Source organism: Coturnix japonica, chromosome 1 (genome assembly GCF_001577835.2).
Source record: "Coturnix japonica isolate 7356 chromosome 1, Coturnix japonica 2.1, whole genome shotgun sequence".
Lineage (NCBI taxonomy): Eukaryota > Metazoa > Chordata > Aves > Galliformes > Phasianidae > Coturnix > Coturnix japonica.
Genome location: NC_029516.1, coordinates 63,769,872 through 63,793,873, shown reverse-complemented (window position 1 = coordinate 63,793,873; position 24,002 = coordinate 63,769,872). Strand labels below are relative to the sequence as shown.

The 24,002-nt window shown below is 39.7% G+C and overlaps 1 protein-coding gene across 8 annotated transcripts in view; it reads left to right on the top strand.

The window, feature by feature from the left end:
- Nucleotides 1-3,963: 3,963 nt before the first annotated feature.
- SHISAL1 (shisa like 1) overlaps nt 3,964-24,002 on the top strand; it is a 95,519-nt gene continuing 75,480 nt past the window's right edge. The window contains exons 1-3 of one of the 8 annotated variants that reach the window (XM_032446441.1): nt 3,964-4,141; nt 7,340-7,411; nt 22,903-22,954. The gene's annotated coding sequence lies outside the window, so the exon portion shown is untranslated. Of the gene's footprint in view, nt 4,142-4,501; nt 4,602-7,339; nt 7,412-19,300; nt 19,415-22,902; nt 22,955-24,002 lie in introns of those variants that run through there. The other 7 variants (XM_032446436.1, XM_032446446.1, XM_032446429.1 and 4 more) reach the window with 7 other exon arrangements.

Here is a 24,002-nt window from a genome sequence, read left to right as displayed (position 1 = left end):
TGTAAATCACAGGACCGTGCATGCTTGCACTGCTATCACTGAGTGGTTTTTTGCCTTTGGTATTTTATGTTTGTTTGTCTATCTGTTTGTTTTTTAATGTTTCTTTCAGAAACCTAAGCAAATTAAAACATTAATAAAATGTTTCAGCTGTAGCTAATCCTTCCAAAGTCATTGCTCCATTAATGCTTACAGAAGTATATGCCAGTGTTTTTGATTCTCACCCATGTTAAGTATCAATTTCTTCTTGCAAATAGCACGTACGTATACGTGTTCATGAATACACAGCTTGGAGAGAAATACTAAGGTCTGTCCCTGAGTCATTTCCTTGACATTTGGTTTTGAAAAACATCTTTGGCAATTATTCAGGACCATGTGGTAGCCAGGGCTACATCCAAACCACCTGAGTTTGGACTTCCCTGTTGGCAGTCAGTGCTCTGATTATTAATTCACTACAGATGTCAACACTTCTCATCTGGTAGGACCTAATGCTCTGAGTGTAACTCGTTAGCATGCAAGTGCCTCACAAAAAATTGCATGGAAGTTCCCCCTTGATGATACTCAAAGATGAGTCATGAAAAATGGCCGAAATGATACTAGAACACTGCCTCTTTTCCAAATACAGTGTGGAAACACTGCGTGTTCCATGTCATAACAGTCCGATGAAAGCTATTCAAAGTACTAGCAAAGGTGAATTAGCCACTTCAAAAATGAATCTGATGCTGACATATGCTGTACTTGTGTGCTTATAGGGCATTATAAAGATTCCCTTGCATGGCATAGTAAAAAAGCAGTGTATATGATAGTAGTTACACAGAGGGTAAAAACACATGGCATTGCAAGGTTGGAACAATACATCCTTGTTGGGTTTGGCAAAATGTGATCCTTAGTGATGAAAACCTGAGAAACTTGGGGTCGATCCCACAAAGGCTTACACATATGCTTATCTTTATGCATAACTTGTGTGTGCAAATCATAACACTTGTCCTCTGCCATGTCTGCTTCAGCACAGTATTCTGTGCTTTAAAGACTGAGGTGTGATCTTGCCATTATTGGAGTTAGTGGATGGGACTTTCACTGTGAGCCAAGCTATCTGCGTGAGCCAGCATCACTGTTCTGGCCGTGGCTAACATAGTAAATTAGCTTCACAGATGTTGTGAACTTTAAAATAGTGCTTTCCTTTTGGTTTGGGATGAGAAATAAATCTACAGTTAGTAATGCTATACTGTGAGTACTCACTGGTTTGCGAGTATATTGTTTACTATGATATCATCTCAAGGCACAGATGAGGCTCCTGTTCAAGGCCTTCTTTATACCACAAAGTCACAAGCAATTGCTACCTGGATTGCAACCTTTTATTTTTTTTTTATTATTATTTATTTATTTATTTGTATTTTTATACAGAATTCTGTATTTGAAATCTTGAAATGGTGTAAGTTTGAAATAGTTTGGGCTTCATTGGGAGCTCTGTCACTGTAATACCTTGATCCTAACATCAGTTTCAGCACTAGTTTAGGTAGGGGTGAGAGATGCATCAGTCGCTTCTCCTCTTTTTTGTTTGGTGTCACTCTCCTTAATAAAGCATGTACTTCAAGATGGTGAAGGGCCTGTAGCATCTCCCCTATGAGGAGAGACTGAGAGAACTGGGTCTGTTTAGCCTTGAGAAAAGAAGGCTGAGATCCTTCTTCTGATTTGATCCAGGTTTATAAATACCTGAGGTGTGGGGGCCATAGTGGCGAGGCTGGTCTCTTTTCAGTAGTGCGTGGGGACAGTACTAGGAGTAATGGGATGAAACTACAGCATAGGAAGCTCCACACAAATGTGCGGAAGAACTCCTTTACAATGAGGATGACAGAGCACTGGAACAGGCTGCCCAGGGAGGTGGTGGAGTCTCCTCTGGAGATATTCAAGACCCAACTGGACACCTACCTGTGCATCGTGGTGTAGGGAACCTGCTTTGGCAGGGGGGTTGGACTCAATGATCTCTAGAGGTCCCTTCCAACCCCTACAATTCTGTGATTCTGTGATTCAAGTCTACACAATGACCGAAGTTGTGAATTTAAAGAGATGTTATTGTATGGCACATCAGTGCTAGAGCAGGAAGACTTGTCACTGTTTAAGAGAAAAAAAACAGTAGAAATTTTATATTTACTGCACAAGAGCCATACAGCATTGAACAGATGATGATGAGGCACTTGGGACACAGGCAAATGCCTGCTGCATTTGGAATTAGCACAGGATGGTCAAATCTCTGATCAGGATTTAATTTCCATTTCTTGTCCTAATTTGCAACTAAAGTCCTGTGGGTTTGGGAGCTGACCAGCTGAAGGCTCACAACAGTAAAAGTCCAATATTTCTTTCTGTCCTCATAAAAGAGGATATCTTCCCTCCTGCTTTTTCCTCTCGTGCATACACACATTCTACATCATCTGCTCCTCAGTAAATAGGCATAAATAATCCACAATCATTTGTGTCTTCTTTAAAGGAGCTTTTCCTTTGATCTCTTAGGACAATGGAGTGAAAGCATCACTCTGATAGAGAGGCCCAGAAAAGAATCAGGAATGTATGAAGCCTGAGCACCTTCCAAGAGTAGCTGTGAACCTGCATCCACGTGGGGAGAGGTTTCATGCTACCATTTGCTTAAGAAGAAAAATAAATGGAACTCAGGGTTGAGTTAAATTGAGATATCAGCACTAGCACAGAATCATAGGCAAAACAACAGACGTATTAACTGCTGGTCTACCATTCCTGTGCTCTGTAATTATTTTATGAAAGAACAGTAGCACCCACCTAGTCATAAGGAGTTTTATCTGGTGTCTGTAGAAGAATTAGTCCCACTGGGACAGTATAGCCTAGTTTCATGTGGCTGCGTAACGAGGGATACTCCAGCAAAAAGCTGGCACAAGATGACAGGGGACTTTGATTTCTGTTTGGAATCATTCAGCTTACAGATTCAAACAACTGGCTGAGCTTGGGGATGTGAAGAGAGTGAGAGCTTATATTGCTGTCTGATTTCAGAGGTACATCTGCAGCTGCTCCTTTCTATGTGCAACACCTGTGCAAAAAAGTGCACTTCACTTGCTCAGATATCCAAAGCTTACCTTCACCCGGGGGTATCAATCAACACATGTCAGGGAGAGAGAGCCTGTAGGGAAGCAGTTAGAGCCTGAAGACTGTGTTATGCGGCCACCTCATTTAACATAGCTCCATCCCCAAACAGTAAATAACGTACATGTGGTGGGCATGAGTCATCGCTCCCGCAACCGCGTCAGCGGAGCTCCCCGCTCTGCACGGTTTACGCATTAAAGTGTAAATGAAAAGAGAGCTTTTATTATACACCGAATCCGTACGAGGGACCATTCCGAGGCAGTGGCTTTATAGGGCCGTTTCCTCCTCGATCGCGGCTCCTGTTGGGCCGGGCGGCTGCGACACAAGAGGAGGGCGGGCGGGCGGAGGGAAGCTTTGCCATTTTTAGCAAAGTGAGCCCGTAAAGCGGCGTCCTCTCTCGGAGTTGCTTTGTCTTACGGAGGTAGGCTCTGCTACAGCAGCAGCGCGGCTCTATAGACCGCGTGGAGCCGGGGTCGCTCCCGGTCTCCCGGAGTCACCCCGTTAGCGAGCAGCGCCCGGCTGCTGTGTCCTCCTCAAGCCGCCCCTGTGCTATCGTTAGGAAGGGGCCGTGCGGTGCCCGCCCCGCAAAGCTGAGGCGCCGTCCAGCCTCGGAACCCCGCACCTCCCGTTCCCAGTCGTGGGGAGCTGCACCTGGCCCGGCCGTCCTTCCCAGCTGGTCGGGGGAAGTTTGCGGGCGGGACGATCGCAGCCGGTGCGGGGAGAGGCGGAGCTGGCGCTCCGACGTTCCACCCGTCGCATACAGGGACCGCGCGTGTAAAGAGCCGGCCCAGGTGGAGGGAGAGCGGCTGGTTGGGGCGGGGCGAGGGAGGGCAGCGGGAGAACGCGGAGGTGGGGACGCGGGCGGGGACGCGGAGCCGGGCGATGGGGAGGGAGGTGGAGGTTCCGAAGCGCCTCGTCCCTCGGCTCGGACTCTGACGTGCAGCCTCGGCAGCTGCTCAGCGCCGGCTGCGGGCTGCCCCCGAGGCTTTCCCGTGCGACCGTCGGAAAAAGTGCCCCGAGAACGACTGGGTGCCAGGTGAGCGGACCGCACGTTGGGGGTGTTTTCGCTGTGTAGGGGTTGTGCTTTACCCGTGGGTTCCCGAGCGCTACCTGCCGCGCTCCGGAAACTTTGTGCGGCTGGGGGCGGCTGGTTGGTTTGGCCACGAGCCGGGCTGCTGGCAGCGAGATTGTTGTGTGTGCACCGGGCTTGTGAATCAATATTGATCTGCGGGACTCAGGTATTAACCGCTTGCGTCTTAGAAGGCTCATTAGTGGTGACTCGTTTCCATGACAACGGGACCCCTCTGAGGCTTCGGGGTTATTGGTTTGCCCGCCTTGGTTTCTTTCCTGTTCGTGAGATGGATTCGTGCCACTGTCGTGTTTTGCCGCCGAGGAGAAAAACAAGCAATAAAGCCGGAGCGATCCGCTGCCCCAGTTCAGCGTTCTGGGCTGCGGTGCCTTCCTTAAACGATGCGTGGCCGGGACTGAGCAGTAGTGTGAGTTGTGTTAGGTCTCTTAGTGCTTGTTTTACTTCTCTAACCGTGAAGCTCAGACTAAAACATAGTTTGAATCATCGCTTGCTCCAGTTCTTCAAGACGCGAGTACTGGGGGAAGTGCGATGTTCGTTGTCTTTGTGTGTCTTTGATGAGCTCGGATTTCCCCCTCCCTCCTCCCCCATCCAAATCCGAGCTGCTCTGTGCTGGGATCTCTGTAGTTTATTGCTGCAGCACAGAAGTGGGGATCGGCTTCTTGACTTACAACGTTACAAAATCATGACAGTAACTTTGTCACCTTCTTGTTGTGTGACCTTGACAAGACCTTAACATCTGGGATCTTAATAGGAGGAAACACTGCCCACTGGTACCTGTGGTGCTCTCAGCTAATCAGGCAAACGGTTCTTCTGAGGTGAAGTAGTGTTATATTTGAACATATTTTTTTGTTATGAGTAGTAAATGTATCCTTTGCGTTCCTTTTCTGTTATGACCTAGGTGCAAATCTTCCCCTGTTTTTTTCTTTCTTAATTCCAGTCTTTATTTAATATAGGGTAGTCGCCCTACCTCTTCAAGATGCTCTGTCCTGTTATTATATAGCTGAAATCAATAATTCTAATCCCATTTACATGAACAACCAGTGACTGCCTTCTTATGTGTTAACTCTGTCGGGTTCAGGTAAAAATGGAACTCTTTGGCAGTTTTAAATGTGTAGGTATATCAACTATGACAACGAGTATATATCTAGCAAGGAGATAAAATAGCAGAGAAAGAAAATTCTGTAGAATTGAATGATGGTATTGGTCACTTGTCTTAGAATTGCAATGAAAGAGGGACTGAAAAGCTTTTTTCTTTCTTGGGTGTTTTGTTTTGAGAGCGAGAATGAGCACATGCTTTTAACTGTATGTCAAGTTAAACGTCTGAAATGGTTCAACCAATTTTCATAGTTTTCCAAGAAACATTTTGATATGTAGCTTTCTTCATAGAAGCATTGAGAGGGAGTGTGTAAAATGTTTTAGGATATACGTTTCTAAACCTAAACAGTGCCTGACTGATGTTCGGTAATAAGCATTTAAGATGATAGCAGTAGTATGTTAGGATAGCAGGGGAACTTCAGTAGGAAGTGTACATTTCTTTGTTGAAATGCTCCTTTCAAGTGAATAAACCATATCTGTTTTAAAATACGTATCTCCTTTATACCCTGAGGAAGAGCCTATCCCAAGCTCTGTTCAGCAAAGTGCTAAAATGCCTCGTTTCAAGTGCATTAGTGTTCTCTAATATCAGCAGAAAAACTGCTTCAAGCATTTACTTAAATATTCTAAAGAATCAAGCCTGTGACCCTGTCTTCTTAGCAGCTTGGAAGTGAAACGTATGTCTGAAAGCATCACTTGGGAACTGAGAACCTTCTGACCGTTACCAGCCCTAGTGAAGAAACTTAATGACAAACCTGCATAAAGAAAAAAAAAAGAAATGACGTCTGAGTATCTCATCTCCTTTAGTTGTCATTGAATAATGCTTCTATATTGAACTATTAAATTTTTACTACTTAGTGCTGCATAGTTAATGCAGGTAGATAAAAAGTGAGCCAGGTTTTATTCTGTGCTTTGTTCCCTCTGTAAAGATCAGTCTTCTATTACTTGTAGTAGTAAGACCAACAGGTATTCCATTTCAGTTCTCAGCCCCTGGTTGCTATGAGAGGGTAGATAAATATGTATTTCTTAAGACTGATAACAGAGTGGAAAGAAAGATACTTTCTATAAAGTCTGTATGATTTCTGTAGTTGCTTTTGAGAATCCTATTCTCTGGAGTTGTCTAATTGTATGAGCTGCTACTGCTAAAGGTGTTCTGTTTGAAGAAGCAAAGGGGGGGAAAAGCAAATAGGTATGAAGACTAAACCCATATGTATAGATGATCATATGAGTTCTGTGTTTTACTATACCAACATAACTTGGTTACAGTGTACTGGTTGTATTTTTGTTTATAATATATAAACTAAAGTGCTTCTAGAAGTGTTCATTTCCAAGCTATGTGTTGCACAAGCTGTATGTTGCTTCAACTTTACTGGCATGTGGAAGGTAAACTTAGCATTGTTTGGTGTTGGAAGTCCTTCAGGAGGTTTGGGAAAGAAGTAAATACAGGAGATGGTTGAGCTACTTTCTCTGTAACTGATCTGCTTTGGGCAAATTGCTTTATCCCCCTATTTCATCTTTTCTCTATTCATCGTCCCTTTACTTTATCTTTGGTCTTGTTTGTTTGGAGTGTAGGTACTTCAGTGTAAGATCTTGTTCTGTGCAGATATGGTGCCCAGACAAATCTCTGGAGCAGCAAAATGTTACAGCAGTGAGATAATGAGAAATGATAGGCAATATTTTTTTCTCTATCAGTCACCGAGCTGTTTGCATGAAAACTAGTTGCTATCTGAGAGGCAGTAAGTTTGTTACAGATCAGCGTGAAGGTATAATGGAGGGATTGTTTCTNCCCTTCTGTTCCTTTTGCTAAAACTTCTGGAGGAAAAGTTCACAGATTTAGAATTTGAGTAGTGTCTCATTCCTGCTTTTCTTGTATGTGTTTGTTTGCTGTTGGGGTGAATGTACTAGGCTTCTGGAGGTAAAAACAATGCAGTCATAAATTAAAGATTTGAATGGTGGTGGCAGAAGGCTCATCAACAGAAGAACTGAGTGCTAAAGAAATGAAGTAGAATCCACATTATTTATTTATTCTTTCTCTTTTTCCTGTGTTTGTAGGTGGGAGAAAGGCAGATGAGTTTCCAAGTATCCTTTTCAAGCTTATAAAGCACACAGCTTCATATAACAGCAGTAAGTAATGGCATTAGGAAGGTATGAGAGCTGTCGCTGTATTATTCCAGCTGGGAGCTTAATTATGCTCTCGATTAAACTACTGTAAGAATGTTTATACTTCAAAATATGATATACTTGGGGTAAATCCAGCTACAACTTTCTGGTTTCGTCTTACTTTTCAATGTTACTCTCATAATGGATATTGGAGATTTCAGACAAACTGGGCTTTTAGGCTGAGGTCCTTTTCTAGAAAAAATTTACAGATGAAAACTGATTTATTTATTTTTTAAACTAATCCCATTTCTGCTGTAGATAATAGATTGACTTCTTTTGTCAGAATTTAGTTGAAAAAATAAAGTAAAATAAGGTGAGGAACACATTTTTGCATATTATTGGAAGGTGAAGTAAATCTCTTCCATTTTGTATTCTTCTTAAAGATGGGGACTTTTATATATGAAGATCTAGAAAAGCTCTTTTCCATCCTTTCATTTACTTGCCTTGTTTTTAATGAGTTCTGTAGAATGATTTCAAAATGACTAGAATTTTAAGGCGCAAATATGAAACAACCCAAAGTTTTTTTTCTTTTAAATATGCCTGGCAGAGGAAAGGATAGGTCTCTAAAACACTTGATGTTGCAAATCTGCAAGCTGAGCCTCATAAATTCACTAGTGACTTGGTAAATTTTGGACCTGGGTCTATTTCCTACTTACAAAACAGGCAGGTGAAAGGATACATCAGCTTAAATTTGTTACCTCTAAATTTTATTGCTTAGACAATGGAGTTCAGTGGCTGTAGGGCTCAGCCAGTGATCAATTTGTATGTCACTGCAGTATAAACTATAGGAACTCTGAAGAGAAAGGCAAATCTTCCTTATCACAAAGACCCACTGGATGTGATATGGACTCCTACATGAAGGAAGAGAATACATGGGCGTTTATACAGACTTAAAAATTCAGAAAGGCATATGGCACTCTGTGAAGACTGACATTTCAAAAGATTTATGCAGATACCAGGGGTGCGAGTATTAGCAGTGGTGTTAATGATCACCAGAAGACCAGAAAAAGTGGGATCTGACCTGGAAGCAAGTTGACTGTGCTGCCTTACTGCTTCAGAAACACCAAATGAAACAGTGAATTTTCAAAGGCACTGAAAATAAAACTGTTTGTTGGCTTTTATAGATTCCCCATATGAAGTCTTCATGATCTGCATGCCTTACTTAACCTCAGTTGTAAAGAGCTCATCTTTCTGGGATTGGAAATGTCTGTGGTATAAGTCTGATTCAAAGAGGATGTCTGCTCTCAAGAGAGAAGCAAAAATCACATGAATGCCAAAACGTATGATATGGCAGATAATAACCAGTAGACCCGAGAATCCACTACCATCTTGAAAATGTAAGAACAGCATAGTGCAACCTTTGGAGCAGTTAATTTGCTTTAAATCTGATTTTATTTTTTTTTACAGTGGTGGGAAAAATAAAGGCAAATTAACCTATTACCAATTTCTACAGTACAGGTCAGATTTCTGCTTTTACTGGTACCTGAGGTATACACCAAAATGGAAATGAGGAACTCCCTACCCCTGAGAAATCAGTGGCAGCATGCGACACAGATAGTATTCCCCAGTTACACCTCAGTATTCCCTATCAATATAGATATTATATAGAAAGGCAACAGAGGGGCCACTGAGTACTTCAGGTAACATCACAACTTTTTGATGCTGATGCTGCATCTGAATGCCTATCTTCAGATGACAGTAGTACATCAATGCTTTTATGGTAGGGTTGGTGTGCTTTATTTCTTTGCTTGTAGGCAATAGGCTCTGAGCACAACAGCGGATGGATCTACCAGGCAGTGCAGGGTGGAAGCTAAGGTGCTGACTTTCTGTGTTCTCTGGAGTTAAGCAGGGAGAGACCTTATGTCTGTGTGTACAGCAGCCCCAGCATCGGCATTCATGCTTCTCCCTTTGAGTCTCTTGATTTGTAGGCTGACCTTTTCACAACGGTGAAGCTTAGCAGGCCCACACGATTTTGTCACTTTATGCTGGGATGTCTGATGTTGCAGACAGGGAGTCTGTTCCTGTTATATTTGGAGTCCAGGGCAAAATTCTCACTAATTTCCATAGGAACAAGTTGTGTTCCTAAACATACTTCAGTAGCTAGAAAGAAACTTCCTAATAAAGAACCAGACTATAACATCGAGCATAACAGTGAGCATTGTTTTATGCTTCAGACCCCTCGACAGTAATATGCTTGCAGACCAAGCATTGCAAACAACAAACCTCAGGGCATTCCTGGAAGGACTGTGGAGGATTGCCAACTCTCAGCCTGTGCTGAGGAACAATTGAGTCTTGATCATGTTACTGATAAAAAAAACCTCTCACTTATTCTAATGGGCACTATTCAGTCCATTAGAATTCCATTCCTGATGCAATCTAGTAGCAGTGAAGTTTGACTCAGTGGCATTACACAAGGGATTCACTCTCTCAAAGAGAAAAGACAGAGGGATTTCTGTTTACCCGGAGAAGGAGAAGGCTCAGCACTGATGGAGGAGACGTTTGGAAGATACCAAGAAAAACGCTGGACTGCATGCTGTTGTCTGAAGTTGTGATACTTTAGGCATATTCCTAAACAATCATCCTCCTCCCCTGCTTGGGTACTAGTTTTTGTTGTTTTTGTGGTTTCTTTTTTCTTTTTCTATTCTTTTTTTTTTTCCTTACTTCTCTTAATCTTACCCTTGGTGATTGCCTTGCTGCCATTCCTATGGTTCACTTAACAGAGAAACTTGTTCAGTTACAGGCTGGGGGGAGCTGAAGTGCCTAGAACTCATGGGAGGAAGACAATTCAAAAAATGTGTTTTGCAGAACTCTGTAGCTCCACGACTGCTTTTCAGAATCTCTGTATTCCACTAATTTTGCTGCTAGAGGGCTGCTGCTCTGTACAAAGCTATCAAAGTAGAAGGAGTTAGTTGCCTGGGTCGTGTACTCTGCACGTTTGTTTGTGTAGCGTTCTGAGATATGAAGATGCCAGGACTGACTTTTCCATACGGTTTTCAGCCTGTGGTAATTTGAACATCTCTTTCTTTGTTAAACATGTTTCACCTGGTAATCTCTCATCTTGCACTGGTTTGCTCTTTGTGGTGAGAATTTGTGAGATTTTTCTTTTGTATTCTTGCCCCACCTGGTTCTAAGTGTCAACATCTGACCATCAATGCTTACACTTTAAAATTATGTCACTTTCCCATTATGTCACTTCCCAGACTGTTCATCTTGAATATTCAAAAACGTAGGCAAAGTTCTGCAGAGGTAAAATTTTCCAAGGGAGATTGTATTCTTTTTAGATACTTTATCTTGAGTGGAAAACATAATTTTTCAGTAAACAATGATATCCTAAATACTGTCTTTTCACTACGTGGTTATGGATAAGTTTTTCTTTCTTTCTGCCTCATCTTTTCAGCCTTACAGTGGTATGTAGTTTGGATGGAAAGCTACCAAAATAGATACAATGAAAGGCATTCACACAAAACATCCCCAAATACAGGAACTGAATACAAAACTGACTGACTGATATACTTCTTTAAAGCTGTAAAAGACAGCATAAATCTAAAGGCAGAAATAGTATTAGCCCACACCATGAGACTTCATGGAAAACTTAAACTATCCAACTGATGGGAAACTGAATAATTATATCTTTACAGGATATACTTTATTGCTGTGTCATGAAAAATGTGAAGGCGCATTCCTCTAAGTACAATATTTTCCATTGTATCGAGTGTTAAATTCCACTTACAGTTGTATAGGAGCTCTGACAAAAGTAAAGCACTAGTTGCAACTATGGCTTAGTGGAAGTGTTGAGCATTGACGTGTTGGGCCAGAACTGAAAAGTCATGAGAGAACTAGGTCTGGGCTCTTCTCCATATTGGAACAATGTTTCCAAAGTAAGTTCAGTATTATCATTCTTGTTATCATTTTTTGATTATGTGGAGATTGAGTAATTCATTGCAATCCTGTTGTAAAATATGGTGACACAGCAGTATTTCCCTGATTAAGACGCTGCTGAATTTTCATGCTTAGAAATACTATTGGCAGGGATTTAGAAAGCTGGATTCTAGCCAGAGAATAAACAATCCGCTGAAGCCAACTATGCAAGGAGATTCTATATACACAAGTCAGAGACTGTTAATTATTGCTTTGCATTGCAGGCTCTCTTCTGTGTTTGGGCAAATCTGTGAATTCCCATGTGAAGTAACTCAGTAGCTATGCAACAAGGGCAGGGGCATTGGGGCATTAGCTAGTGCAGTACTTATTCGATCACGTGGTGACCCATGCTCTTTTCAGGACTTGTGGCAATGGAAAGGATCCTTTAAGCTCAGTGCTGTTCTACTTCTAATATGTGATTTGCAACAGCTCTCAAGTTGTTCTTTTGCTAGAAAAGTGGCGAAGTGTACAAATCATATGTTGTCTGAACCTGTGCTGCAAAGATCAGATTCAGCTACTCTTAGTTATTTCCCATTCCTATTCTTTTTTTTTAATTATTTTATTTCATTTCATTTTATTTTTTAAAGACTCTTTACGTACTCTGTCATTTATCTGTTGACTGTAGAGGTGTATACTTTATGTAAGAAACTGGCCCACATCATACATTGCTGGTATTTACTTTTTGGAGCCTTGTAAGTAGAACTGTACTTAAAAATTAAAAGCTCATATTGGATGAAAGAAAAAAAAAATCTTTTTTTTCTCTCCCTCCTCCCCATTCAGAATAGAAGAGCACAGGTGAAGAATTACTAAACAAGGCTCAAACTTTTATTTTTAATTTGAAATAACTACTTTCAAGACACAGGCCCTAATGACTGTGGACAAATTCCTATTTATTTGAATGGAAACGAAGTCAAGCCCCAGGTGGGAGGGATGATACTGTGAAAGCAAAGCCAAACCCCTTCTGAGTCCCTTCTGCAGAAATCAGAATGGACAATAATCTAAATATAACAACGTGATATTTGTGAAGAAGGGTACTGACATTAATAATACATCTTTTCCTTTCTACTCTTTTATCGCTAGCATCTCATGTTTTGGAGTCATTCTCTGCAGAGAACTGTTCAGTCCATTAACTGTCTTTCTTAGACTCTATCCTCTCTCATAATGACATATTCATAGCAGGGAAAGTTTTTATCCAACTTCAGTGTCTTAAGCCCTAGGGCCAGAGTCTGAAGCTTTGTTTCATCTTTTCCCCAGAATCTATTATATTGAAGAGAAATTAATGTATCAGTGCATACTCATATAGGTGTATGTGCATAGCTTTCACGTAAATGAATCTGCATAATATATGTTCACTTTGTACTCTTATAGTTGTTCTAATCAGTGATAATACAAGGGGAACAAGTTTACTGCTTATGGCAAATTTCATCCAGATTTTGAAACAGTTATAATAACTTTTTCCAACTCCACCTAGCTTCTCCCTGCATGTTCTGACTTCAGGCTACAGTGGAAGATTAATAGTAGCTTGAACACAAATCCAAATGACTGATTACTGGTAGGAACAAAATTTATTGCTTTACCTATTGAACGTAAGTGACAGCTTCCTAAACTTCCTGTGGTGGTGGAGCTGAAATATGGAATAAACATATTAACAATAGTTTAAAACATTTAATAGATTGTTTTTCTTGCCTTTTGTTCTTCTCGAAATGTGAAATTTAAGCCAGTAGTACTATCTAATTGCTGGTATTTATAGTCCAGCCTTAAAACATCAAGTAAGAGCTCTAAAAATACACGCATGCTTTTCAGATGTGCTCTGTACTGCACCTGTCTCACAGTAAGCCTTAGTGAAGACTCTTGGTGCTAGGTGCTTTTTTTAAGGAAAGATGAGAGGAGCAATAGTCTCAGTGCATTCAACACCTTTCTTAATCAGGCTGTGTTTATAGTGTTGTCTGTTTTGGTAATGAGTCTTTCAAAGCAAGCATTGTTTTTGCAGCTTCCTGCATAATAGTTATATTTACCTACAACAAGCAATTAAAAGCCATGTATAATATTTAAATAATGCAGATGAAGCTGTAGTGTTATTACTTAACATTCCAAGCTGAGTATTCTCTTCCTTTCTTCCTTCTGCCTTCTCAATCATGTCTCTCTCTTTAGATGAGTTTAGGCATATAGTGGAGAGATATATGGGATGTTTCTTTTTTTTTTTTTCTTAATAAATTATCAAAATCAAGACTGTGTTCTGTAGCATACTGATGTCATGGTGCACAGTTATAGGTAAACAGCAGTTAAACAGATGTTTTGTATGAAAGATTATCATGGTAGAAAGATAAGAGTTTGTTTTAAGGAAGTAAACTGTGCATAGCATTTTCTTGGAAACAAAGCTGAGTCATGGTCCTTAAGAAAGTTTATAATTTGAATTTTATACCCATAATAGTAATACTTGCTATAGAATCACTTTGTTACGCAAGTCCAAATAAAGTGTTCTTACTATGAAATATATAGAAAAGAATAATTTTATAGATACCAACTGGGTCATATGGTGGCATTGTCTCACATATAATTTGTGTATCTATGCTGAATACAACCTATCAGTATAAAGATTTTGCTCCTTTTGGGAGGAGGCTAGTGGGTCTGGAAGAGGAAGTTGCTTGAATTAAATTACCTAGCTATTAGTAGCAAAGCAGAACCAAAGAAGTAAGCCATCTGTTGCACAGCTTGTTACTGGTAATAAATGTAATGATACAGCAAATTCAGAGACTGGATTTTGAAGTATTGAGTGATGATGGATGTAACTGAAATTCAGTGGGATGGTAGAGACTTAGACCTTTCTGTACCTGTGAAAGGGATCCAGACCTTGCAGCAAGACTAAACTTGTCAGTGTTTTAAACTCGTAAGTTACTTCAATATTGCTGAGGTGCTTTGTTCTAGCAGGACAGTGAAGGATCTCTGAAAATGCAATGGTATAAATAGCTGTGGATCTACCCCATTAGAAGGCTGGAATAATGTCTGAAGAACATGGTTTTGTAAGCTAGAGGTGATAGAGTCTCACAATCAACAAATAAATGAAAATGCAATAGAAAGCAGAACTCTCAAAGCACACAGGTAATCAGCAAGACAAAAGTAAGAAGTATATGTGCTGAGATTTAGATTGCGAGTGGAGACAATGGGAAGATTCTAATTCCTTATGATAACAAACGGGATCTGCAGCTGAAGCAATTTAAGCACAAGCACAATTCTTTCTTTTTTTTTTTTTCTGAAGACCTTATTCTTCAGGAGCTAACAACTCAGTAGTGTGCAGACTGATCACTTCAATCTGCTGAAGTTTTTATCTGCTGTATACCCAAGGTTATGCAGAATTGAGTTAAATAGACAGTAGCTTTATGCATAATGATAAATGCATGTCAATATAGGAATTCTGTCCTTTTTCAGGCATCGAATGTAAATGTCCATTTGAAAAGTTCTCTTGTGTCCTCTGACCCTTAGCTGTGGCTTCATGGAATACTGCGGTATGAGAAGTTTCAAAGATGGTTTAACTCTTCAGTAAGACACAAGGGAGAGTGGGTTCTAAGTTTCAACTGGTGACATCTTTTTTTCCTGACTTTCTGATCTTGCATCTTTGATAGTTTGTATTTGCCTGTAAGCAGCCTGCAGTTACTTCCAGATATACACTCTCCCAGATGTATACTCTCCCAGCTCCAGGCCAACTGCATCACAGGTACTTTCTGCATTAGAGATCATAGCTTGGAGTTTAATAGCTGTTGATGGATGCTTTTATCCATGAAATGTGTTTGTTTTTAGAATATAAGTAGGCTGTTGTCATCAACAAATCCAGTTAAGCTGTATGTTATGTGGGGGGGGAACAAACAGCGCACCTCTTCTTGTTTATTTTTGAACTGCTGCCTGACAACACTGTTTGGCTTGCAGTTCTTGGTATCATGAGAAGTGATGCACAACTGTTGCTTATTCAGCTTGTCCATGCCACTCGTATAGACCTTTGAGTTCCCTTTACAGCTGAATCTTCCTTGTTCATTTAATTGCTTGAAAATATTTTACCTCTTACTATCCCTATTCTCTCCTGTTCCCTTTCCACAGTGCTATGTTGTGGCTGTGTGCAATTTTTATTGCACAGATGACAGTTTCAGAGATGGAAGTGGTACTTGAAGTTTGTTGCTACACAGCATTTTGGTCAGTAGAAGGAATTAGGCACCCCTAGTGCTGGGAGAAGAGACCTTCAAAATGATTTAGAGACTGTGTGCTATTCAGATTAGTTTAAAACTGAGACTTAGGCATTCAGCAACATTTTTTTTTTTGCCTCAGTCTTCACGAGCAACTGCTCTACAGTCCTCAAGCGGATCATTTGGAAGGTGGGGTCTGGGAAAGCATTGTCCATCCCACTGTAAGTGAAAATCAGGTTCATGACCACTTGTGGAACCTGAAAATCCGTGGGTCCTGATGAGATGCATCCCAGAGTCCTGAGGGAATTGACTGATGCAGTTGCCGGTTCACTCTCTACAACATTTGAAACGTCATGGTGGCTTTTTATGATGGCATAACTGCATCAGTGGACAAGGAAGGAGCCTCTGGTGTCATCTATCTGGATATGAGATAAGGCCTTTGACATGAGCTCCTATAATATCCTTCTCTCCACATTGGAAAGATACAGATTTGATGGGTGAGCTGTTCACTGGACAAGGAGCAGGTAGTGAGATCATACCTAGAGAGTGGTGGTCGATGACTCGGTGTCCAGATGGAGATCAGTGATGAGTGGTATCCCTCAGGTGTCATTACCAAGACTAGTACTCTTTAACGTCTTCATCAGTGACATCAGCAGCGGGATCAAATGCACATCCAGCAGGTTTGCAGATGATGCTCTGGGGTGCAGTCAACACACCCAAGGGACAGAATACCACACTCCAGCAATGGGCGCAGGCAAACCTGATGAAGTTCAATAAATACAAGTGCAAGGTCTTGCAGCTGGGTCATGACAAAGCCTGCTATTAGTACAAGCTAGGGGATATAAGGATGCTGAAAAAGCCATGGGAGTACTGGTGGATGGGAACCTGGGCATGAGCCAGCAGTGTGCACTTGCAGCCCAGAAAACCAACCATATCCTAGACTGCATCAAAAGAATTGTGACCAGCAGGTTGGGGGAAGTGATCCTGCCCCTCTGCACTGTGCTGGTGAGGCCTCACCTGGAATACTGCATTCAAATGTGGAGTCCCTGGTACAAGAGAGATGTGGACCTGTTGGGTTGTAACGAGGGGAAGCCCACAGAAATGATCCAAGGGATGGGACATCTCTCCTACAAGGACAGGCTAAGAGAACTGGAGCTGTTCAGGCTCAAGAAGGAAAGGATCCAGGGAGACCTGATAATGATCTTTCAATACCTAAAGGGGGGCTGTAAGAATGAAGGGAACAGACTCTTTTGCAGGTTCTACTGTCATAGGACAAGGGGAGGTAGTTTCAAACTGAAAGAGATTTCATTTGAGGATTAGGAGAAAGTTTTCTACAATAGGGGTGTTGAGGCATTGGAAAAGAGATGTGGTGGAAGTTCAAGGTCAGACTGAATGGGGACCCTGAGTGACCTGACCTAGCTATAGATGTCCCTGCTCATTGCAGGGGAGTTGGACCAGATGAGCCTGAAAGGTCCTTTCCTATTCAGAAGATTCTATGATACTATGCCTCTGTGTGGTACTCGGCCTTCTCATGTAAAAGAATCTCAAGATGTGTCTCCTCACAAAATGAAGGAAATCTCTAGGGTTGTCAAATCAAATCCTCAACTCAAGTTTTTCCCATTTGGGAAACAAACAGCATCATCAGATATTTAGGGGTTTTCCCTCCTCCAGTCTTTACTTTTCCAAAGGGTAATGATGACTCATGCTCTACCCAAGGTAAAATTCTGTAACTGCAAAAAATTATCTGGTTTGGTGTCTGTTTACACAAAATGCACCTAATCAAAATGCTGAAGGGATTTACTGATCAGTTAGTCTTTACAACAGTTTATTTCAAGGAAACAGGACAGTATCAATTCAGATCAGATTGCAGAAATGACTGCATTTTCTTTGAAGTACTTTTTGTCTGTTGTGGAATCTTCATGGTCATCCTCAACATTTTGAGGTACCTTAATTTCCAAGTATATTAATGGGATTTTTATTTTTAAAAGTGATTTTTATCATTACTAGTAGTAGTGATTACTATGGAAATACAAAACAGTACTCTTGTTATTTTCATTTAAGTCTTTCAACTGCACTGATTTTTACAAGAATTGGAACAGACTTTGAATTTTATTCCTGTATAACTGGTCATAGTTTCAAAGTGTATTTAGGGCAGAATACCCTTTTAACTATTACAGTGTTCAAAAATAGTTTGTCTGTACCTCATAATTGACTTATCAGTAGTGAGTAAGTGCCAACACTTTTTACTAAGCACATTTTCCTTGCTTTTATTACTTAAAAACAGATACTTCTTCAGTAGGAAACTTTTTTCTTGCCTCATGAGCAGCACCATTTTCAATTCTGTATCATGTTGCTAAGAAGCTTTCTCACTCATGGGAGCATCTTCTTATTCCTCATTTTTATTAATATCCCACCTCATATTACTGGTTGTTGTTGCTTTTTTTTCCCTTTACATGTACACTATATTCCAGTACTGTTATTAGGTGACGCTACTAAAAGACAATAAAAGGGTTTTTGGAGTAGATTTTAAAACTTTTTCTGTGGGTTTGAAAACCTGCTTTGTCACGTCTCGTAGCTTGTGACAATGTATTATAATGCCATAGTTTGTGCAGATCCAAAACATCAAGCTAGTAAGTGAACACGTCTTCCTGAGCTCACCAAAATTTAAAGTTTTGTGACACTGAATATGTATTATGTTCCAGTGATGTAAGTCATTGCTGATCATTCAAGGTTTAAATGCTATGCCCTAAGTGGCTGCTGTTTCTATGAACCTGCCCTGCTCCCTTGTCAGAGAGTAGAAAAAACCTGGGTAACAGGAGAAGTTACTCTGATGGAATGTGGTTTACCAAAAAATAAGGCCTTTTTATAACATTCAGGATAGTGTGTTCATGCTTTGCGGATTATAGAGTACAGCAGCAGTAGAGTGGGCACCTGCATGGTATTATTGGTGCGGGTGTAGCATTGCTGAAAAAGGATCCTAGCATTATGGCTTGTTTAAAAAAGTGGTAATTGTTGCCTTGTTCAAGAAAAACAGGTAATGGATTTTTGAATCACTTCAGCACAAACAGCTGAGGACAAACATTAAAGCAGAAAAGCCTGAAATGCTATTTCCATTGCGTTGTAAAGCATGTGTAACAATAAACTTTCAGAGGCAAGCTTTCTGTGATTAAATTAAAATCAAGAACATCGCCAAATCTTTGGCAACCATTTCTGCTCCCATCTGCTGCTTGCATTAAGTATTCTGACTTTCTCCAACACAGAATGGAGAGTATTCTTTCTCCAACACACTTCTCCATGACCTAAAGAACCAGCATAACAGTGACTTTGCAGAATCCAAAGGGTTAAAGTTGAGCCACTGCATGCAGGTGAGGGCTTTGTTGTTGTCAAGGCAGTATTAATATATATATCAGATTTTAAAACCCTTTACAAATACTGTGGGGAGTGGGAAAGAACATTAATATCCAAGAAAAATCTCTGACACTTAAGATGAATGCCTGAAAACATGTTGTCCCTAGATCCTACAAGAATCTTTTGAGTAATAGGGAGGTGATAGAGAATCACTTTATAGCATGCACTTTTTTTCCAGATGTAAAATTTCCTACATCTGAATCGAAGATATGCTGCCTGCATTAGTAGCACAAGCATTTTACTTGTTTATTTTTTATAAAACTTATTCATAAAATGAGAGATATTTTAAAAGGTGCAAGACCATTGAGAGATATAGGATCCTTTATTTTTTTCAATCTGGCTCTCCCTTTCTCAGAAAGCCTCTGATGAACCAGACTTCATCAATACTTACATTCTGCAATGCTGTGACAGAGCTAAAAGAGGAAAGAGGTGTGCATACAGTAATCTGTCAACCACTTGATTGTCAAAGGTAAGATCTGAGTTCTTAATTGGTCATGGAGTGCTTAAGTAACTGGACAGATTTTTAGCCCCTGTGTAGGTGAAATCACAGAGTACCTCTTAAGGCTGTTAGTAGCTGCCTGCAGAGTGTGCTTAAGTATTTGGAAATAATCTGTATATGCACTTTCAGTTTGAATCAGGTTTGCAATAGTGGAGAAAAAACTATGCATTTTCACCAGTAGTCGTATTGTACTGAAACACTGCTGAATTTTGTGATGGAAAACAGCTTTATTTATTTATGCAATTATCTTTTTCCAGTAAGAAAATTCTGAGGTGTTAAATCACATGCTTCAAGTTATATAGTTTTAGACTGAATCAGTTTCCTCATAGCATTGAGTCAGTGGAATAATAAACAAGTTGATCTCCATGAGAAAGGACAATATGATGTATGGATTTGTATGTCAGAACAATGTGAATTGCACAGAATGCATAAAGTTTTTTGGATTTTTTCCCCCCAAAATAAACTTTATTAAAAGCAAAAAGGTCTGCAGTTTGTTTTCTAGCTGTAAGAACGGGTGGTATCAATATATGTTGTGTAATACACATACTTCAGGCTTATATGTATATTTTTTCTTAGAGTACAACAGATCTTTCCAGATCTGTTTTTAATGCTCCAACTGTAGAGGTAAACTGAAATATAACAGAAGGTGGATAAAAAGTAGCAGGCTAATTGGGAGCTGTGGTATGGTGCTGACAGGTTGGTACATCCATAATAGTGGAAATGCTTTTGCTGTAATGCCTGCTATGTTACTTGTAATAAAACCAAACAACTTAGATATTGCATCATGTTTTCTCTCTTAAATACGAAGACACACATATACATTTTCCCTTGTCTATTTCTGCATACTCTTTGCCAGAAACTCTTGCATGCAGAAAGCCCAGGCTTTTTAACTAGCAGATATGCTGTAGGGGGCACCTATCTCAGCTGCTTCTCTTCTTTTACTGCCTTCTTGATATCTAGTAGCTTAGTAATGCAAGGGGTGGCTTGACTGGAGAAACCATGGGTAGTTTGGATGCTATTGCCTTGTTATGAAGCAAAGATAAAAGTTGTCACTAATGTTCCTGATGGTATTGATGTTTATGTATTCTCATGTTCACACCAATGTGCTGGTATGCTGAGTAAGGCTGAATTTAGTTGACTGTTTTTTTCCTCCAACTTTAAGACAAATAACGGAACTTAAATGCTTGCCTCAGGTTAACAGGCTTTTGATCCTTAATTTGCTGAGAAACCTTGTATATGTATTTCTGTGGGAGAGCTGCCTTTTTAAGAGCTGTGCTAGCTTTCAGAAAACCATGCTGATTATTCTGTTCTCACCGAGTTTATGTAAATGTCTGTGGGTAGTCGTACCAGTACACCACCTGGATTTTTTAAGTGTATAACTTCAATTGCAAATGCTTTGTTAACTATTAACATGCATACACTTCTCAACTGGTTTTGTTATATGGCTGCAGTGGAGACAGCACTTTGTTAACATCTTGTTTCAAATTCATTGAGCTGATATTCCCACAGGTCCCTTCTAAAGTGCCTCTATTTGTTTTGTGTTACATGTGTTTAGAACTCCATCAGAGGTCTTTAATTTTGAAGTCTATGCACTGCCAACACATGCACTGCTGCTTGGCTCCTTTCATTGCTTCTTGGGTTACAAACATGAGTAGTCATATTTGTCTTCATCCCTATACAATTTTCCTTTTTGCTTGCTTTAACAGTGTTTTCTAGTTTTCTTATGAATTGTTTCATCCTGATGAAGATCCCAGTTATATTCCTATTAGATAAGTGAATTGGTTTACTCTTTCGTGTTCATCGGGAATTCTTAGCTGTGTGCTTTTTGCACCTTTTGCCTTTATAAATTATCAAACTACTGTGCCCTACAAAGAAGCAGACTGTGGTGTTTAATTCCTTATTCTTGCCTCCTGACTTCCCTGGAAACAGAAACACTTCTTCGTTTCACTGTCAGTTCTTCAGATGAACTTTGATCTCATCTATGAGCATATTTTCCAGTTGTTTTCATTTGAAGAGACCCTTTTTGAAAAGGTTTATGACGTTAGATTGCAGTTCCAGTACAGATGCTTAGCCTGAGGTGAATCACCTTTCTGTGAAGGATTAAGTAGAACTTGGTGCAGTTTCAAGCTGCAAGCCTGATTGACTAAGAAATACTTTGTTAAGTGTGATTTTCTTAAATTATTTCTTAATCAGTGTTATACTTTTAGGTGAGTTTTCTTTTAAGACTGAAAGGAATTTGTGTTTTTTGTAAGTTAGAATAACCTTCCTAATTATTGTGAATTACCTTATAGTGTGAGGAAGGTGATTGTATGAGTGGCTTTGGAAATTCATTTGTTTAAAGTCCCTTTCAGAAACTGCTACACCTAGAGCTTAGAAGCAAGATGAAATTGTGTTTTCAATCATGTTACTTGGGCATTTTCAGTATACAGTTGGTGTAATGATTTGGGTAAGGTGGGAATATGAGCTGAAAGCATCCAGAGAAAGAAAATAGCTCCTAGCTAGGGGTATATTAGGTTAAGAACAAGGTGTCCTTTAAATTGACTTTATTATTTCCTGAATGGCATTTGTAATTGGTAGGGTTTCTGAGCTACTTATGATGTAAGTTCTTCATGAAAACACAATTTTTAAGCTATGTAAACATCAATCTAATGTAATAACTTTGAAATCATTTCTTTATGTCTTCAAATTAGTGGTGTTTCAATACATTTTCATTTTCTAAGCGTATCTCTGAAATAAGCATTATGATCCAAGTTATATGAAGAAGCAATTCTAGCTACCTAATTAAAGACTTTGGAACCCCCATATTCTCACAGGACGCTGTACTGAAATGATTGAAACTGTATACTGGGAAATAGGCTTCAAAAAGGTCATATAAAATTAGGAGTGATATAACAAAGAGAATGTTAGACTGGTCAAATAGCATTTACTATTTGTTTAAAACTAATCAAGAGAAGTAATTGAGCTAAAAGGTCTGTGCTGATAAGAGCTCTGCAGAAGGGCAAACACAGAAATAATGAAATAACTGCGTAATAATTCACTGTTACAATAATTAGAGATTTCAAGAGTAGATTTTATCTTCAGAACATTGTGAGACTCTAATTACAGGGATATCAAGGAAATTTAAGACAAATTTCTGCTCATGTCCATGTTCAAATATCTAGCAGTCTAGTTTGGAAAAAGAAAATGGAACACATGTCTGATGTGGCAGATGTTTCTGTTAGGAATTTCACTGTAACCTCTCCTGATCAACTGAAATATTTCTAAAAATCAACTATTAAGAATTGAAACTTCTATTCTTGTTCTTTTATTGAAACTTAAGGCACTGACTTTAGTGTAATGAAGTTGGTGTTAGAACTAGACTTTTGAGTTAGTGGTTAAATGGTAAAATTGAAGCATATTATACGTGGGACTGGACTGACATTAAATAAGGTTAATCAGAAACATTTTTGCCTTTTCAGGGAAGGAAGAAAAAGCTGTCAAGTCAACCAAGAATGTTTCATTTGACCCAGGGTAATGCGCACTTCTCTCATGCTGTAAATCAGAGAGAAATAGAATAAGCACTCAGATATTTCTAGGAGAACATTTTATGTTTTTTTGTTTTTGTTTTTCTTGCTTTATTTTTCTTCAGTGCCAGTGTTTAGGACATGAAACACTATTTTTAAAAAACATCAGTTTTGGCTGACTTTGTGAATAATTATTCTCCTTAGAAATCTTAAGTTTTGGTGCATACATTACGGACAAAATAACCTATTCTGATGTACACTACAGACTAGTAGGAAACAAAGGAAATGGTTCTTTTGCTCAGAGTAGACTTTATAAAAAACAGTAACTTGTGTAAACTCTTATGATTTAAATTCCATGGGAGAGTAGTAGATTCTTGTATTAAAAGAAAGACTGGAGCTGAACTGTCTAGAGTATAGCCCTCTGAGAGCAAATAAGAGGCAGGGAAAAAAAAAAAAAAAAAAAACCCAAAAAACTTAGAACTCATGCAAGTGAAATAAAATATCACTCTGGCTTTTGAGAACAATATAAGCCATCCTTAGGGGAACTGATTTCCCATAAGCAGTAAGATTTCAGTGCTTAGAATGTTTTCAATATTGTGAATGGGACAGGTTCAACTTTTCAATTGTATTATCAAAGAGTGGATAAGATGCTAAATAGGAACAAAATTCACTTTTGAGTTGAAAACCTTGGATTCCTTGTGGCTTCTTGGGAAGTCTGGGTTCATCTGATACATTTTGCTATAAAAACTACAAAGCTACCTGGCTACATTTAAGACCTATTGTAGCTACAACAGCCAATGCACTGGCTATTCAAAAGCCTTCGGAGAAGGCTGAAACGAGTCCTTTACTATTGTTGTAGTGCTTGTAGTTCATCAGACCTGAAAACAGGATAGTAATCTTGTATGGTGATGGTGTCCCACCAGGTGCACCTTAACACATTGCAGTTTGTACCCACCCTTATAACTGATGTGGAGACCAGGTATTGTAACACTAGAGTTCAGGGGCTAAGAAGTTTATCAATATAAGGATTTTTGTGTGAGAAAATGGGTAAACAC